The sequence below is a fragment of the Heterocephalus glaber genome, unplaced genomic scaffold (assembly GCF_053883595.1).
Source record: "Heterocephalus glaber isolate CG9 unplaced genomic scaffold, H.glaber_assembly_v1.0 deba00001600, whole genome shotgun sequence".
NCBI lineage: Eukaryota > Metazoa > Chordata > Mammalia > Rodentia > Bathyergidae > Heterocephalus > Heterocephalus glaber.
Genome location: NW_028258372.1, coordinates 19483236 through 19498078, shown reverse-complemented (window position 1 = coordinate 19498078; position 14843 = coordinate 19483236).

Below are 14843 nucleotides of genomic sequence, written 5' to 3'. Positions count from 1 at the left end.
AATGTTTAAAGCTGGATTTCTGTTTCCACTATGACCAAGTAAGTTCCTATGGGTTCATCTTCTCCCAAGAACTATAATCTCTGGAAGGAAAAAAATCACATTTAAAAATGTATATAAACATGGGAGAGTGATTCTGGAGGAGAGTCAGCACTTGGAAGAGTGAAACAACATGTAATAAAAGATCCCATTTTATGACACATAGTTTGAGCGCAGGATATAGTTGACATGGTGTGCTGAGCAGCTAAAACTCTGGTAGAAAATCAGCAATACTTTCTGGCTTAGAGATCCAAGGACAGAGTTTAGGAAGCTTAAAGCCATTGAACAATGAGGAGAGAATTGTAGAAAAGAGAAAACCAGAGAGGGGAGGTCCTAGAATTTGTGTATAAACAGTGCCCAAATCTCAGCTGCTCCTGAACCACACACATGTTGTGCAGATTCAAACCAGCCCAACTTGAAGTAGTGGAAGTAAATTTGGGGCTGCTGCCCAAGAGATGGTGCTTGTAGCTTGTGTGTAGCCATGCTTAGTTAATTTTTTGCTAAAATCTAAACCAAATCAAATGAAAAAAATCAACCTCATGTAGAAAGATAACCCAGTTTCCACAACACAATATTCACAACATCCAGATGACAATCCAAAATTATTTGACATACGAAGAACTAGGAAAATGTAACCTATTCTCAGTGGGAAAATATCACAAAATCACTCAGATGCTGGAATCAGGAAATAGGACTTTAAAGCTTCTATCCACCCATACTCAATTATGTAAGGGAAAGTATGCTTGCAATAAATGGAAAAGCAGGAAATCTTGAATAAAAACAGAAATTATTTTTAAAATAATTAAATGGATTGTTCTTCTTTGAATGGTTTTAATTTTTTGTATGTGTGATTGATAATAGTTATTTAAAAAAATAATTAAATGGAAATTTTAGAACTAAAAATTACAGTGCCTCATATAAACTAAAAGGTATAATATTTTAAATTTTAAAGTTATGGAATGTGCCTAGTAGAATGGAGATGACTGAAAGAAAAACCTAGCAAACTTGCATTATAGATCAACAGAAATTAATCTCAGAACAAAGTGAAAACAAAATTGAAAAAAAATCGGACAGACCTATGGAACCTGTGTCTAACACACTTATTGGAATTATAGAAGGAAAAAAATGAGAAAATAAAGCAGAAAAATACTTGAAGAAATGATGGCTAAATCTTTCCATAACATAGTGAAACACATGAATTTACAGATATCCATATGTTCTTAATAATGGCGTAGCAGGAAACGAGGAATCCCAGACAAAGCACTTGAACACGGAGTTAGGAGCAAAAAGCAGCTTTAATAATGTTGGCAGCTCAGCCAGTGACTCTTGTCAGTCTTGAGAGCCCCAAATAGAAATTTGTTGTTGTTCTTCTTCTTCTTTTTTTTTTTTTTTGGTACCAGAGATCAAACTCGGGACCTTGCGCTTGCGAGGCAGCTGCGGTGCCGCTGTAAATCCCCGGCCCGAAATTTGTTCTTCTTTATATACCTCTTTTTACCTCTACGAGGCTTAATTTTATTGGAGTTTCCCTGAGAATATAGCAAGCAGGATTTACACAAAGCAGAGCAGCTGGGGGCGGGGGAAGCGAAGAGTTCTGGCAGGACTTTCTGAGTCCGTTATGCTCCTTTGGTAACAGATTACAGAAGTTGTCATGGTTACTCAGGTGCATTCTACAAAGATTATAGTTACCCAGTTAACCCAAAGTTGCCCAATTCCATATGGAAGGGTGGTTTCCTTTCTCAATGGAGCCTCAAAATACATAAAGTAAAAGTCAAAAAAAGAAAACAAACAATTTCACAATCACAGTAAGATATTTTAAACATTTATCTCTCTAAGCAATTAAGAGAACTAGGTCAAAAGTCAGTAAAGACGAGAATTGACCAACACTATCAACACTTTCACCTTAACTGTTATTTCTGGAACTCAACACTCAACAACTTGTAGAATGCACATTCCTCTAAATTGTAGAATGCTCACCAAGAGAAACCATATGTACAACCATAAAACAAACTTCAAGAATTTGAGAAGGCTTCCCAAACATAGTGTTACATGCCTTAATCCCAGCTACTTGGGAGGATAAGGCAGGAGGATCACAAGTTTGAGGCCTGCTGGGGCAACTTAGTGAGACCCTATCTCAAAATTTTATTTATTTTTTATTTTTGTTATCTCAAAATTTTTAAAGGGGAAAGGGGCTGGGGATATAGCTCAGTGGTAAAGCATTTGCTCAGCATGTGTGAGAGCCTGAGTTCAAGCCCAAGTACTTAAAAAAAGAGAAATTAAGGATTAAAACTATACAAAATTTAAAATATGATCTCTAAATTTAAATTAGAAATAAGTTACATTCAGATATTTAGGAAAACCCTAAAGATAAGAAAATAAAATGATACACTTCTAATTAATTCATGAAGTCAAAGAAAATATCATAAGGATAATTAGAAGAGAAAATTTTCAAACCAGTGCAGGAGTAGATTTGAATGTAGAATCAGAAGTTTACAGATGTACAAATATAGGTTTCTTGGCACAACAGCTTTGTGAAGGAAAAGATATGGTAATGCAGATGGCAAGGAGGGAGTCTATATAGGCTGGTCAGAAATAGCCCTTAGGAGAGAACATCTGAACTGAGAATAAACTAGAATCAAATAAATAAATGCATTATGGAGTGAATTGTATCCCCTGAAAAGATGCTGAAGTCCTAACACCCAATACTGTAAAATATGACCTTACTTGAAGATACAGCTTTTACAGAGGTACTCAAGTTAAGGCGAGGTTGTTAGGGTGGGCCCTTGCCCACCATGACTGCACCTTTATCAGAAAGAATTTAGGCACAGACTGACATGCACGGAGGGAAGATAATATGATGCACAGGGCAAGTCATTTACAAGCCCTGCAAGCCAAGGAACGTCTGAGGTTGAGAATGTCTGAGCTAAGATGGAGACCTGGGGCAGCTGCTCCCGCACAGTGCTCAGAAGGAACCAACCTGAAGACACTTTAACTTTGGACTTCTGGCCTCTAGAACTGGGATGCAGTAGTAGGAGTCTGTTGTTTAAGCCATGCAGTCTTTGATTCTTTGTTACAGCAGCCCTAGCAAACAATCTCAGTAAGTAAACAAGAAGAACGAGCATTTGGGACGACACTCCTCTGACTTTTTCCAGGAGCCAGAGGCAGAGCATACAGCAAAAAAAACACAGTGAGCACAGAGTCAAGGCGTGAGTCAGCAGTGTTTCACCCTTTAGGCACTATGGCCTGAGTGCCGGGGTCAATGAACATTTCTAGGCACTAAGAAACTATGTGCAAAGGGAATGGGGGAGGGATTGATCCCACAAAATTAATATTAATAATGTCTATTTAAATGGGATAAATGTCTTCATTGCCTGCTAAATTTATTAATCATAAAAGCTGCCTTACATTTGAACACAATTTGTTGGTTAGACTTTCTCACTTTGTAATAAGTTCTCAGTATGCACAGTAATTGCTGAGAAATCACAGCTAATTACAAAATAGTTACTCAGATTTAGCAAAATTCTGAACACTGCTTCCAAAGCTTTTATTCAGAAAAACAATAAAAGATTGTAAGATGTTGGCATATTTAACTACTGTTGATAAGATGTCAGAGTGGAGGGAGTCTACAAAATCAAGGTCAGTCACAGTCTGAAGACACACTGTGCAGCACAGGTTCAGTGAGGCACAGAGAAGAGGAGTGGGAGAGGGGTTGGAGAGGCAGGCAGTACCTGCAGGCCATGGGACAGAACTAGGATTTTCTCAGTGGGTGAGAAATCACTGGAAAGTTTTAAGCAGGGAATGAGGTGGACTGATAGGCCAGGACAGGCTGTCTGCCTTTCTATCTTGAAACCTACTTCAGATCTCTGAGTTGAAGACGGAACTGTGAGAAGTGACCATTTAGCAGAAGCATTGGGAATCCCTCTCCCCTACCTGGTTGCCACCTATTTCGCCTCAGCTTTCAGTCCAGGGAAATTACTCTGACTTGTTTTCTATTACACTCTTGAGACTCCACAGTTCTCCTTCAATACCTTTCACACTTTACAATCATCCATTTATTTATGCAAGTCTTTGATCAGTGTCTCTTCCTCTCTTCCTGTAAACACTGAAAGCAGGGGTCATATTCGTGCATTTACCACCAGGGGCAGATTCAGGTTTTGTGGGACCTGCAATTTTATCATGAGGGAGGAGTCTTTATTATATATAGGCATAAATATTCCTATATTCCTAGATCTTAATATATTTAGGTCTTTTTCAAAGAACTAAGGCAATTTAGCAGAAATACTTACATAGAAATGTCTCCTGCTGGTAACCAAGCTCCCTCTCCGTACTTAGAATATTCTATAACCCCTAGCTCTCACACAAGCTATGCAAGTGAGGGGCCTAAAGCTTAATCTTCATTAGCTGCTGAGTATACTCATCCCTGTTTATCACTATATTCCAGTATTTAGCACCATAAAAGTTGATTATATAGAAGATATATATATATATATATCTTCAATGATTCATAGCTTTTATGATAATTTCTTACCAATATCCTGAGCATTTACAAGGACATATAAAGACAATCAAGGAGAAAAGACAGCTGGTCTCACACAATTAGTGAAAGGGTAAAGGAGACAATCACAACTATTATTACTTTTAAGACAAGATTAATACAATAAACAAGTTGCCAGATAGCACAGGAGAGAGGTAACTTTTGTTTCAGATAATAAGACAAAGTTAGGAAGAGGAGATGCTGAAGGTCAGCTAGAAAATTTGGCCTCATCAAGGCGCTGACAGGGCATTGTATGTTTCTATGAAAGTACAGTAGCAAACAACTCATTCCAACTCCCCTTCTCAACCAGAGCCTGCCATGCCCCATTTCAAAAAGGTAGGGCCAACCACCAAACAACAGAGCTTGGAACCAGAAAGAAAGATTGGTTGTGTCTGGGCACGGCCAGCCTGGAAAGCCCATCTTTCCAACAGAAGCAACCCCTCAAGGGGCTGGGCAGTGAGGTGGAAACCAAGACTGAAGCAATGTGGTTGCAATGTGGGAACAGCATGGAGCAAGTGGGCTCAATAAAGAACAGAGCGTGGAATCCCAAGGAATTCTCCAAGATGTCTGCTGAGAGCAAGGCTAGTTAATGAGACTTCTAGATGCTGATGTGGCCACCTAAAATATAAAATACTCAGTATCTCATTTGGCAATTCATTCCACAAGTATTGTAAACTAGGTAAATTCTTCCAAGATATATTTTCTTCTTTAAACATTTTTTTTTTTTGGTACCGGGGATCGAACTCGAGTCCTTGCACCTGTGCAGCAGGCGGCGAAACCACTGAGCTAAATCCCCGGCCCTCTTCTTTAAATATTTTTCTCCCCCATTTTGCATCCAAGTGGCTGAGTCAAGTTTGCCTAGACACTTGGATCTTTAGTACATTCCTAGAAAAATATTCAAATGGGTACTGTGGTTTCCACATGTATTCAGGAATCCTAGCCTTTCCTATTAGCTGAGTTCTTGTCTTTCCTAGGCACTGTGAGGACCTCTTTCACATTTTCCCACTTGATTCTTACAACCTTGTACCTCCTATTGGTGTTCATCATCTGTTTCAGTCTGCCCAACCCCATCTGACCTCCTCCTTTGGTAGTAATATTCCCTTCTCTATGAAAAATTGCCCCGTCTTTACCTCAACCATATAGTTCTAGTTGGGGTTGTCAAGTACAGTGCCCAACCTGTGATCTATGAAATGAGCACATTGCCTAGGATGAGCCAACCGTGATATCCCATCTCGCTGACTAAAGTGATTGATCTAGGGATAGACACATAATTCAAGACAGACCAGAGTTTCTCCAATATTTTTCTAGCTGAATTCAGGGGAGAAGTTCTGTCTTTTCTCTCTGACCTCAAAGATGACAATATGTAACCAGTTCTAGCCTTTTGGAGGCAGCCAGGCTGACAGAATAAAGCCCAGGTACAGAGACTAGAAATACAGAGAGAAAGATGGTGTCATCATGCCTATGAGTCTAGGTATAGCTTTCCTCAACCTTTCATTTGGTTCTTTGAGGTAATTTCCCTTTCCTGCTTTTAGCTAGTTCATATATGTTCTTGCTGAGTGCAATGAAGAGTCCTGCTTACTACATGCCTGTATTTAGACAAGTCTCCAAACTGAAGGGAGTCCCTTCGGTTGACCAAAAGGCTCACATCCTACTCCTCCAGGATTTTTATCTCCCTTTGAAGTTCTCTTTCTTCTTTCATAACTACATACTGGCTCCAGCTTATAACTCTGAGCCAAATATCATCACAGCACTGCTAAGATAAGGTGGAACTGTTAAAGGCTTGCCTAAAATTCAGAGGTGTAACAGCAAGGAAACAATACAAGGTTATAAATGTATAAAACAGATATGATTACAGAGTAGAAGCCTTTAGCTAGATTGCTTTAGGGCCTGTCGGCCTATTCCATTGTGTGAGCTGCCTTGAAATAGTTACATTCTAATCCTTAAGATGTGACAAAAGCTTTTAGGAATCTTTCCTGGATTCCTATTTCTTATCCATAAGTCTGATCCTGAATAGAGAGCATTGTTTAGAAAATTAATTTTAAAAATTAAATGCAACAAAACGAATTGATCTATAGATGCAATGCCATCTCAATCAAAATCTCAGCAGGTGTAAAATTATTTTTAATTTTAAGAAACAAACAAGCTACTTCTAGAATCCATTTGGATATACAAAGAATTAGAATAGCCAAAACAAATGTGAAAGGGAAACAAAATTAGGGAGGTTCTAATTAATGTAAAGGATTATTATAGCATTTACTCAAAAAGTTAAACAGAGTTTCCACACAATCCAGCAATTGTATTCCTAGGTATATACTCAAGGCAATTGAAAATTCTCTTGCCCATTAAAAAAATCCTTGTACGTGAGTGTTCAGAGCAGCATTATTCATAATAACCAAAAAGTGAAAACAATCCAAGTGTCTACCAACTGATGAATGGGATAAACAAAATATGGTATATTCATTCAATGGAATATTATTTGGCCATATAGGAATAAAATACTGTAAATGCTATAACATGGATGAACCTTAAAAACATGATAAACCAGGGGCATTGGTACACATCTGTACCAACTATGCAGAAGACTCTACTGAATGGTGAGTCTGAGGCCAGCCTTTTCCTCTGAATTGCCCTCTGTTATCCTCTTTCGGCCTTGGAGCCAGCCAACCGTGGACTGAAACTGTGAGCCAAAATAAACCTCTCTTCCTTTAAGTTGTGGGTGTCAGGTATTTTGTCCCAGCCACAGGAAAGTAACCAAGACAAAACCAAATGCTGCCAAGCATGTAATACAATCAGAACTCTCATACATTATTGGTGGGAATATAAGTGGTATAACCAGTTCAAGAAAAGGCTTGACAGTTTCTTCTAATACTAAATACACATCAACCCTGTGACCCAAAAATTCCACTCCTAGATATTTTACGAGAGAAATAAAAACATACGCAAATGCAAAGACTTGTATAGGAAAGTCATAACTGCTTTACTTATGAGAGCTAAAAACAGGATTTCTAGTTGTCCATTAACAGGAGAATGGATAGAATACTATGAAATAATAAGAAAAGAACTACAGGTTCTCAGAAAAGTTAAACATAAAGTTACCATATAATTCAGTAATTCTACTCTTAGGAATATACCTAAGAGAAATGGTGCTGATGTTCACAAATAAAACCAAGAACACAAAACAGAAAAACCACACGTTTGTACATTAATATTCATAGCAGCATTATTAATAGCCAAAAGGTGGAAAAAACAAACAACCATCAGCTGATGAATGGATAAAGTATAATAAAATTTTGAGGACTGCAACAAGAATGAAATCTCAAAAGTATTATGCTGAGTAAAAACGGCTACTGAACCTACTCTGGGTACCACTCAAAAAAGTATCTACTGGGGCTGAGGATTTAGCTCAGTGGCACCACACCTCCCTGGCAAGCGCAAGGTCCTGAGTTCGATCCCTGGTACCAAAACCAAAACAACGCCCCCCCAAAAACCCCCCAAAATTACTTACTATACAATTTTGCTTATGCAAAGTTCTAGAACAGGCAAAACTATAGTGATAAAAAGCAAGTCAGTATATACCTTGTGTTTTCTAATCCTGCTAAATTCAAATACAAGTTCTAGAGGCTCCTAGAGATTTCTTAGTATTTTCTCTGTAGATGATCATTTCATCTACATATTAAGATTTTACTTCTACCTTGCCAATCCTATCCTAATTGTGTCATTTTATTGCCAGATTATTTTGGTTTGGGCCTAGGTTTCAAAGTTTAATGGACAGATGAAGAGTAGGCATATCTGCCTTTGTTCCCCATCTTAGGGAGAAACATTGTATCTTTTCCATTCATATAAGGCATTTTTGCTAGAAGTATGGAGTACATGTCTTTGATCTGTTGAGAAGGTTCTGTTCTACTTCTAGGCTCCTGCTAGCTTTTACCATGAACAGCTGTAGAATTTAGTCCAATACTTTTTCTCCAACTAGTGACAGCATCATATGGCTTTTGCCTTTCCTCTGTTAAAATGATGACTTTTGGGGGTGGATCTTCCAATGCTGAACCAACTCTGCCATCCCTATAGTGAAACCACTTTCTACATACTGCCAGATCTGACTTCTCATAGTTTGTTTTGTTAAACAAATTTCTATCTATGTTCATACTTTTTTCTTCTATTATCTTTATCCAGTTTTAGGATTGGCATAATGCTGATTTCCTAAAATGACGGGAGAAGTGTTCCTTCTTTTTTCTGCTTTAAATGTTTGATATAATTTATCAGTTAAAATGTACGTGGGCCTGCTGTTGTCATATAGGTAGGTTTTCAAGCTAGGAATATGCTTTCTTTAATAGGTGCTATTCAAATTTTATATTTCCTCCCAAGTTAGTTTCATTAGTTTGTCTTCCAAGGTACTTCTTAGAAGTTGTCAAATTTATTTCAAAACAGATTTTTGTAATATGCTTTCTATATCCTTTTAAATTCTGTAAAATATGTGGTAATGTCTCCTAGACATTGATATTGTGTAATAGGAAGTAAAGGTCTAAAGGAGCAGGGGAAGTGGGAGCGGTAGGGGAAAGGAAAGAAGGGAAAAGAAAAAATATGAGAAAAGGAAAAAATGGAAACAAAGTCTTTGCAAATAGAGAAGGGCGGAGGTGGTGAAGGGAGGGCTGGGGAAGGGGAAAAAAATAAGAACCAAGATACTCATGTAATGGTACAATATCCCAATGATGAATGTAACTGTATTGTATACCTAGAATGTATCAATAAACTTAACAGGGAAAACAACAACAACATCAAAAAAGCAAATCAGTACTTGCCTGGCACTGGGAGTGAGAGTGGAGATGGACTTCAAAGTGCATAAAGGAAATATACTGGAGTTCAGAAATGTTCCATATTTGATTGTACTATCAGTTATACAGCTGTGTGCATTTCTTCAAAATATATTTAAATGTACACTCAAAAGGGGAGTTATATTGTTTGTAAACTATACCTCAATAAAGTTGATTTTTAAAAAGTAATTTACCTTTGGGCTGGAAGTGTAGCTTAGTGGTAGAGTGCTTACCTAGCATGTGCAAGACCTTAGGTTCAATCCTCAGCACCAAAAAACAAACAAACAAAACATGAGCATGAAAATTAAAACAACAGTCACAAATTAGAAACTTCCTTTCCCATGATAGCCATGACCTCAGAGGTAACATGACAGGTCATGCTGCTAAATGCAATACATAAGTAGTCTCTGTGCTCCACCTATTCATCCCTCTATCATTTTATTATGAGCCATTTAATATTTTTAAAAATAAGAAAAATAGAAAAGTCCCACAACCCTTTGGATTTGTGAACTTTGTTAAGGGTCTAGAGTTGTCTGAGGACTGGTAATGGGAACCACTAGTGAAACCACAGTTTAATGATAAAATAACTGCAGTGTTCTAGGTGAAAATGACACACACTGGACTCATTTCATAGATGAAGAAACTGAAGTTCAGAGAGGTGAAGGCAGTTGCTAAGGTCTAAACTTCAAGGATACTGACTACAAAAACCAAGTGCTCGTTTACTTTACCTCAGATCTTCCGAGAGAGTTCCAAACCTAGTGACTAGCTCCAAACCTAGCAGGCACGTGTTTCCATCCTAGCCTCAGCTGACTGTTCTCTCTAACTTGCCTCTGCTCCTTTCACCCCCTCCTTCCATATGCACATGCACAGTGCAGGTTCTGACATGTACTGACATCATTATACTTACCTTCTTCTCTTCGGGCCATTTCTAAGAATTTCTTGTTATGAAAAAGATGTTTACAAATTCTGTCCTTTCGGAGATATACTGATATACTTTAATTATAGTTGCATGTTTTTACTGTTACATAAGAAATGTGGTATACCCTCTAAGTTGGACAGGAAATATTCTAAATGAGAATATTTACTCCAGAAGTCTAAAGTTTTCCCAAGTAAATCTCACAGTATCCCAAAGTTGGAAAGGTCCCCAAAAGTCTTCTATGAGGAAGACTGGGCACTCTCCACCTCAGCAACCCAGCAGTGTGACTCTTCTGATTTTGATTTCAGGCTTTACTTGGTGATTTGCAGGTTCCTAAAAGGCCTCACCCCAGAGAGGCCAGAGAGCCCTGACAACAAAGCTCTGAATTTATAGCCTTGTACCTTCATCCCACCTAATTGTATCTAATTGATTCTCTTGCATGTGTGTGTGCGTGTGTGTGTGTGTGTGTGTGTGTATGTGTTGTATGAACACCTGTTCCCTTTGACTTGTCATCAGGTGACCTGAAGACCAGGGAAACCTCAACGTGAACATGGAGCTCTGTCCAAATATTTCTTTCACAGATGTCTCCTTCTCGACACTTCATTGACTCTGTTGGAAAGCCTGACAAAAATGGACTCTGTCATTACCCTGCTGTGTGGCCTTGAGCAAGTCCTTCCACTTTGCTGGGCCTTGGTTTCCTTTCCAGATACAGAAGGAGGCAATTGGACTGAACAGGAAAGCATAGGAATTGTGAAGGCATTGCTTGGTTGCCTTCTTCTGGCTTGCTATCTCTGGTGGTTGAGTAGATTTCTAGCCCCTTACTCTTACCCAGGAGACTTACAGGAGGATGTTCAGGAAGGTCTATATTTTCCTTTTATGTTTGTTTTGAGATACTGGAGATTGAACCCAGGACCTTCAAGGTGAGCTGCAGTCTCATACCATTTTAATTTTGAGGGGCTGGGGCAGGGTTTTGCTAAGTTGCCCTGGCTGGGCTCAAACTTGCAGTCCTCCTATCTCATCCTCCTAGAGTGCTGGGATTACAGGCCGTATTATCATTCCAGCTTATATTTTCCATTCTTGTTTCTAAGGTCTCAAAGGGCCCAAGTTTAGAGACTCTATACTACTGACTGTATTCTCCATTCTCCATCCTCCACCCTCCTCTAACCTGCCTTTTTACATTTTTTTGGACTATAATCAGAGCACCCTAACTCTCTGGCTTTAACTGGGCTTGCTCCGTAGAAGAACTGGCAAAAGATCAGAGGATTAGAGAAGAAAGAGCTGGAAGTTATACCTCCCAGTGCCTTCCTGCTTTCCTCCCTGCTCCTCTGTGTTTCTGGCAGAGGTAGCATTATGTGGTTACAACTCCAGTTGGGTGACCGCCCCTCTTGCTCAACTCCAGTTCTCACTCATTTTCATCAAAGTGCCCTCCTGTTCTTTAGAAGAGCTTAAAGGACTTTGTCATTCCCAGTCTCTAGGTTAGATCCCTTTCCCCTGCACATGACTCTGTAAATACTCCTTCCATTATACTTCTCAAGTAAGTCCTCTGAATGTGCCTCCTTTTCCTGGCCATATACAATACTACACTTCTTTCAAAATTAGGATTCTAGCTAGGAGTCCTCCTAGCAGTGGAAAGTTCTATGTTTTGGATATCGTTTGAGTATGTACCCCAAAGTTTAATGAAATTTAACCCCCATTGTGAAGTTATTAAGAGGGTGGAAACAATCTAACAATGGTGTTTACATTTATATTAGATAAAGTGTTAGGGTGGAGCCCCCATGACTGAATCCTGGTGGCTTTATAAAGAGAGGGAGAGAATCCAAAAGAGCATGCTCCATGTGTACTCACTATCTTCTGCCATGAGTCCTTGCATGGTCTCAGGACTCTGCCAGCAAGGCTGTCACCAGATGTGGCCCCTGGATGTTAAAGCCCCAGAGCCACAAGCCAAAATATCCCTTGTCCCCTGTACACACACTTTTATTTTTATAGTATTGGGGATTGAGCCCTGGCCTCACACATGCTACGCAAGTGCTCTACCACTAGCTGTATCTTCAGACCTTGTTATTTTGAGACAGGGTCTTGCTAAATTACCCCAGCTGGCTTCAAACTTGCAATCTGCCTCAGCCTCTCAAGTAGCTGGGATTACAGGCATGTGCCACTGAGCCTGGCACCATCAGTCAAAATAAACCCCTTTTCTTTATAACTTACCCAGTCTGTGGCACTCTGTTATTAGCAATAGAAAAGGGACTAATACAATGTTCATCTGGAAGACTCAGAGGTGAAATTTTTTTTTTCTTTGGTACCAGGGATCAAACTTGGGACCCTGCGCTTGCAAGACAGACGTAGGAAACACTGAGCTAAATCCTCGGCCCTCGGAGGTGAATTTTGAAGGAACAAACCACAGGTGCCTTCTCTGTTGCTAGCACTTGTCTCCCAACTGCACACACCCTCTCTGGTTCTTGGTGCAAATGAGTAAGTGGAAAGTCATCTAATGCTCTGCTACCGGGTGACATGTTTTACCAAACACTCCTCTGTTGCTCACCATAATTATCTGTATTTACGTATAAGCTGCATTCTTCTCACCATCTGTCTCATTTGGAGGTGGCAGATTTCCAAATTCCCTCTCTTTTATTCATGTATAACACATGACTTATTCACAGGTGGGAAAGTCAACAGGCTTCTGCCTCAGTCTCCTCATCTCTAAAGTGGGATAATATCAACCTCACAGAATTGGCTAGAGGACTACATGAATAACATTTGTAGTGCTTAGAGTGGCAGTGCAAAGTGTTGGCAAATGCTGTTATTCTCTCATCTGAGTCATCCTGGCCTACTTTCCTGATTCGTGGATAGGAAGGGAGAAAAAGGGGTCTGGGCAGGAAATTCTAAATTCCTCCGCCCAATCTCAATGCTTTCCTAGACAACTCACCCCCTCTCTGTACCTCATTCCTGAGTAAATTTCCTTTTCTATCATATTTTCATCCCAAGAAGTGCCAGGAAGAGTAATCAGGACAAGATGTGACTCTTATGTTTTCTTCTAATTCTAGACCAGTGGTTTTCAAATTGTGGCCTGGCATTCCCAAGAAGCCCATAGGGCACCCTTCAGCTTGCTCTTATCTGTTTAAATTTCCTTTCAAGACTGATAGACTTCTAAGACTGTAAAATTTTAAATCCCCACTCTGCTGAGTTTCAGCCTTCAGACTTTACAATTAGTCCTAATCTTCTTTTCCCTTCTGCCAAGAAATTTTCTCTATTCCATTCAGATAGTCTGTATTCTTTTCCATTTCTGATGCAGCTGAAAGAGATATATGAACAAGCAAATCTTTGTGTACTTATCTGGGGTGTCTTTCCCAGGCATTCAGCCTGTTCAGTAGACAATATCTCAATTCCTAGGCCCAAGGGGAAGGCAACTATGGCACTGTTTAACAACTGAGACATCTGAAGGCAATTTTACTGGCACCTGATCCACCTGCCGCAGTATTTCCAACTCCTGGAATATTTCCAACCCCCAGAACCCAAAAGTTACTAGAATCATCCATTCCTTTTCCTGGGGATCAAACTCAGGACCTTGCGCTTTTGAGGCAGGTGTGGCACCACTGAGCCAAATCCCCGGCCCTAGAACCATCCATTCTTATGACCTTGGGTCAGGCTTGGCCACAGTGGCAGCTAGGAGTGAGTAAAGTGGGGCAGAAGAAGCTATACAGTGGGAACCAAATCCTAGGGAAAAGTACTTCACAACTAGATTTGGCTTCTGGGGTTACAGAGGTACCCAATGGTATTATAATTTCTTTATGCAGTTTAAGACTTTGGGCAGAGAATCTGAATAGATAAAAAAGCAAAAGTCAGACTACAAGACCTCTGCTTAGGATCCTCTTATTCCAGACTGCCACGAGTTTCCCTCCCATGATTCATTTGAGTCTTTTCCTTGAAAAGGAAAAGAACTGCCCATTAGAACTCATTAGAACTGCCCCAACATTGGGGCTCTCCAATCCTCTTCTACCCATCTCCTTTTTCACAATCCAAAGAGCCCATGGGCCAATGGTATGTGCATACCCAAAGCTCCTGGCCCTCATTCCTTCTTAGATAATCCTGTGGGCACTTTAATGCTAGATCTCACTGCTCTCTAGAACAAGAGGTCAGCATCAGGGAAATAGCCTGCACTGGCCTTTGGAACCAAGGAATAGACAAGGAATAGACCATTTGTAACTGGTGGGAGCAAAGTTCAGCAAACAGGGATGTTACAGGATGTCTGCACACAAGGCTTCTGGAAGTATGGAACAGAGCTTGGAGCAATAGGGAGGTGGAAGGTTGAAGGCCAGGAATCTCTCCCTAAAGCTACCACATTCCAGTACATATCTCAGAAGAGGCCAAAAATTCTAAACTTAAATTGAGCCTTCCAGATTATTATGAAGGTATACACATCAAGTTAGAAGGGTCCGGATCTCATGTATTAGTTTAATTTGGTTTATAGTTTTGAAATACATAAACATATGATGTGTGGGTCTTCATTTGTACTACTGACTCAGTCCCTGTATATATTGAGGGTGGGCCTGTC